This window comes from Schistocerca cancellata, unplaced genomic scaffold, assembly GCF_023864275.1.
Source record: "Schistocerca cancellata isolate TAMUIC-IGC-003103 unplaced genomic scaffold, iqSchCanc2.1 HiC_scaffold_109, whole genome shotgun sequence".
NCBI classification, from domain to species: Eukaryota; Metazoa; Arthropoda; class Insecta; order Orthoptera; family Acrididae; genus Schistocerca; species Schistocerca cancellata.
This window is the reverse complement of record NW_026046163.1, coordinates 15,001-20,000: the sequence shown is the minus strand read 5'-3', so window position 1 is coordinate 20,000 and position 5,000 is coordinate 15,001. Positions and strand designations below refer to the sequence as shown.

General features: G+C 54.0%; 1 non-coding gene across 1 annotated transcript in view; it reads right to left on the bottom strand.

Moving 5' to 3' along the window:
* LOC126111981 (small subunit ribosomal RNA) overlaps positions 1–1,361 on the bottom strand; it is a 1,909-nt gene extending 548 nt beyond the window's left edge. Inside the window, exon 1 of the ribosomal RNA XR_007524236.1 lies at positions 1–1,361. This exon is cut by the window's left edge and continues 548 nt beyond it. This is a non-coding gene — a ribosomal RNA (small subunit ribosomal RNA).
* Positions 1,362–5,000: the final 3,639 nt, after the last annotated feature.

The window sequence follows — 5,000 nt, the reverse complement described above, 5'->3', positions numbered from 1 at the left end:
CACCGAATCAAGAAAGAGCTATCAATCTGTCAATCCTTCCGGTGTCCGGGCCTGGTGAGGTTTCCCGTGTTGAGTCAAATTAAGCCGCAGGCTCCACTCCTGGTGGTGCCCTTCCGTCAATTCCTTTAAGTTTCAGCTTTGCAACCATACTTCCCCCGGAACCCAAAAGCTTTGGTTTCCCGGAGGCTGCCCGCCGAGTCATCGGAGGAACTGCGGCGGATCGCTGGCTGGCATCGTTTATGGTTAGAACTAGGGCGGTATCTGATCGCCTTCGAACCTCTAACTTTCGTTCTTGATTAATGAAAACATACTTGGCAAATGCTTTCGCTTCTGTTCGTCTTGCGACGATCCAAGAATTTCACCTCTAACGTCGCAATACGAATGCCCCCGCCTGTCCCTATTAATCATTACCTCGGGTTCCGAAAACCAACAAAATAGAACCGAGGTCCTATTCCATTATTCCATGCACACAGTATTCAGGCGGGCTTGCCTGCTTTAAGCACTCTAATTTGTTCAAAGTAAACGTGCCGGCCCACCCAGACACTCAATAAAGAGCACCTTGGTAGGATTTCAACGGGGTCCGCCTCGGGACGCACGAACACGCACGAGGCGGTCGCACGCCTTCGGCTCGCCCCACCGGCAGGACGTCCCACGATACATGCCAGTTAAACACCGACGGGCGGTGAACCAACAGCGTGGGACACAAATCCAACTACGAGCTTTTTAACCGCAACAACTTTAATATACGCTATTGGAGCTGGAATTACCGCGGCTGCTGGCACCAGACTTGCCCTCCAATAGATACTCGTTAAAGGATTTAAAGTGTACTCATTCCGATTACGGGGCCTCGGATGAGTCCCGTATCGTTATTTTTCGTCACTACCTCCCCGTGCCGGGAGTGGGTAATTTGCGCGCCTGCTGCCTTCCTTGGATGTGGTAGCCGTTTCTCAGGCTCCCTCTCCGGAATCGAACCCTGATTCCCCGTTACCCGTTACAACCATGGTAGGCGCAGAACCTACCATCGACAGTTGATAAGGCAGACATTTGAAAGATGCGTCGCCGGTACGAGGACCGTGCGATCAGCCCAAAGTTATTCAGAGTCACCAAGGCAAACGGACCGGACGAGCCGACCGATTGGTTTTGATCTAATAAAAGCGTCCCTTCCATCTCTGGTCGGGACTCTGTTTGCATGTATTAGCTCTAGAATTACCACAGTTATCCAAGTAACGTGGGTACGATCTAAGGAACCATAACTGATTTAATGAGCCATTCGCGGTTTCACCTTAATGCGGCTTGTACTGAGACATGCATGGCTTAATCTTTGAGACAAGCATATGACTACTGGCAGGATCAACCAGGGAGCTGCGTCAACTAGAGCTGAGCAGCCGGCCGCCCGGGAGTGTGTCCCAGGGGCCCGCGCGAACACGCAAGCGTCCGCTCAATTATTCTGCAAACAGGAGGAGGCTGAGCTCCCCTGCACAATACACCTCGAAACCCTCTCAGGTCCCGGCGGCGCGCAGCGCCGTCCTAAGTACTTGGTCGGGTTCGAGAGAGGCGCAATCGCCCGGAGTTAGGCGAGTAGACGCTTTAGGTGCGACCACCCGTGCTCCCAACTGAGCTTGCCGCTGCCGACAGAGGCCCGGGAGCGTGCTGTCGTGGCATTGCCGGCGGGAGACAACACGCGCCACCTACGGTGACCGGCAGCTCCAACGCCAGCGCCACAGAAGGGCAAAGGCCCCACGTGGGTGCCGAAGCGAACTCTCCCAGCACAGCGCACGTGCCAACACGTCTGCACAACTGCGATACAAACCACCAGCGAGAACCGCTGGGGCGACCGAGCAGCAGACGGCGTCGCGGCGCCGAGTGCCGGGCGGCGGCGCATCCTCAACGCACACAGTCCTCAGTCGGACCAGCACACTGCAGATGTCCACCGCGCTTCGCACCGGGCCCGCGAGGACCCACTTTGGCCGCCCGGCGCCGCGCGCAGGGTGCCCCGGCGCGCAGCTGCGCCGCCTGCCGCGTCCGTCGGCCGGCGCGCCTGCCACTGGGCGCCCCCACCAGCCGGCTGTAGCGCGTGCGCCCACGCACCGCGCGGCCAGCACGCCGGGCGGCCCCCCCTCACCGGCCGGGGACGGTCCCACCCAGCCACCGCCGCGTATCGCTTCACACACAGATTTGCCCTTACTGATTTACCTCCAGCAACAACAACCGCACCACAATGGGTTTACCAGTTGTTCATTTGCGTTGCGTCACGTCACCAGCAAACGTAGACGTCCATCCCAGTTTGCAAATGCAACGATTATTGCATACCTGTCTGTTAGGTGTCACGACACACTACGTCTGCCCACATACACGCAACAAAATGTGCACGACTAGAGAACACGTGGGAGGTGGCCCCCTACGTATGCGATGTCCATTACGAGACCGACTGTCAACCAGCATCTGTACCATGTCGCAGATGTGGAACGCGGTGCACCATGCTATCACACTGTGTGAGAAGAGACGACTACGTTTGAATACACGCGCCACTACATCAACAGACGGCTCATGCTGATCGCCATCCAGGGCGTCCGTTACTCCCACACGTCTCTATGGCGTACCACACTGCAATGTAGCTGTTATGGGGAGACGGCACGTGGCTGAGTGCACAACATTTGGACCGTATGGTTCGCTGTTGTTGGGCGCAGTCGTACGGTCACACATGTGCCACAGCGTATCATTCAGTACATACGGACCTATGTGCAGTACAATGTGAGGATTAAGCTTACGATATCAGCGGACAGTGGACACAGGCCGTACCACGACGTAGACTGAGCGCTTCGACATGCGAATGCCAGTGAACAGCTGCGAAGGGCATTGAACACGCAAGCACCTGAACGACCAGCGTGCGAAGGCAGGGTGGAGGGGGGGGGGGCGATGTACATCCTGCAGTTGTCCACATTACAGTGTACAGCGGGAGCATGTAAAAAGTAAGCAACACTTGCGAAGTGTTCAACATGAAACGACACACAAGAGGGTGGGCGGTGCGAGTAGCGAACTATATTCAGAGGGTTGTGGTTAGACAACACTAGATTACTGTAACGTGTCATATGCCAATTACAGAGCAGGTTAAGGCACAACGTGGGTTAGGTTAAGGCACAACGTGGGTTAGGTTAAGGCACAACGTGGGTTAGGTTAAGGCACAACGTGGGTTAGGTTAAGGCACAACGTGGGTTAGGTTAAGGCACAACGTGGGTTAGGTTAAGGCACAACGTGGGTTAGGTTAAGGCACAACGTGGGTTAGGTTAAGGCACAACGTGGGTTAGGTTAAGGCACAACGTGGGTTAGGTTAAGGCACAACGTGGGTTACGTTAAGGCACAACGTGGGTTACGTTAAGGCACAACGTGGGTTAGGTTAAGGCACAACGTGGGTTACGTTAAGGCACAACGTGGGTTACGTTAAGGCACAACGTGGGTTACGTTAAGGCACAACGTGGGTTACGTTAAGGCACAACGTGGGTTACGTTAAGGCACAACGTGGGTTACGTTAAGGCACAACGTGGGTTACGTTAAGGCACAACGTGGGTTACGTTAAGGCACAACGTGGGTTACGTTAAGGCACAACGTGGGTTAGGTTAAGGCACAACGTGGGTTAGGTTAAGGCACAACGTGGGTTAGGTTAAGGCACAACGTGGGTTAGGTTAAGGCACAACGTGGGTTACGTTAAGGCACAACGTGGGTTACGTTAAGGCACAACGTGGGTTACGTTAAGGCACAACGTGGGTTACGTTAAGGCACAACGTGGGTTACGTTAAGGCACAACGTGGGTTACGTTAAGGCACAACGTGGGTTACGTTAAGGCACAACGTGTGTTAGGTTAAGGCACAACGTGGGTTAGGTTAAGGCACAACGTGGGTTACGTTAAGGCACAACGTGGGTTACGTTAAGGCACAACGTGGGTTACGTTAAGGCACAACGTGGGTTACGTTAAGGCACAACGTGGGTTACGTTAAGGCACAACGTGGGTTACGTTAAGGCACAACGTGGGTTACGTTAAGGCACAACGTGGGTTACGTTAAGGCACAACGTGTGTTAGGTTAAGGCACAACGTGGGTTAGGTTAAGGCACAACGTGGGTTAGGTTAAGGCACAACGTGGGTTAGGTTAAGACACAAATTGCGTTACAAATTGCGTTACATTGCGGTACAAATTGCGTTACATTGCGGTACAAATTGCGTTACATTGCGGTACAAATTGCGTTACAAATTTGGTTAGGTTAAGGTGCAAAATGGGTTGGATTACAGTACACAACATGGTAAGAGATAGTGTGTTTGGGGGGGGGGGGGGCAGGTTCGTTGGTAGTGATCATTGTAAGTGAATGTCTGAGGCAGCGTCAGTATGTCACAGCAGTTCTGTCTCGTCAGGATGCGCTTTTCGCTCGTGACTGGAGGCGCGCCGCGTCTGTGGTTGCGGCAAGGGAGTGGCAGACCTGTGTGATTCATTCCTGCCATTGTTTCTGTGCCGTAACAGGAGGCAGTGTGGTGGTGTTGGGTGCACCCCTGTGTAGGACATGTGTGGGTGTTGGTGGCTTATCTGAGCAATTGTGGATGTTGGACGGGTGGGATATTCTATTTTATAATTGGACCCCCTGGTGTGGTTATCATAGTGTGGATGGTGTACTGTGGCGGAGAGGATGCACCGGACGTTGGTCCATGCTGGTGCTTACATATCGTATCTGTGTCTGTTACAGGCAGAGAGTAATGTGTGATGGAGTGTCTCGCTGAGGTGTGGTTCATATTGTGTGCACAGACTTACAGCATGTATAGGGACAGCGGGAATTTGGCATATTGGATATAACTCGTCATGAAACGCAAGATATAGGGGTGGATTGCAACGTACGAGTGCGGGAAGAGTCCGCCGTTCATCCGCTTGGGTTGCGATTTGGGCGGTTGGGGTGGGGCACGTGCGGGTGCGGGTGGAGTGATTGTCGGTTGACTACTTCGTGCGACGCAGGCACTGGCG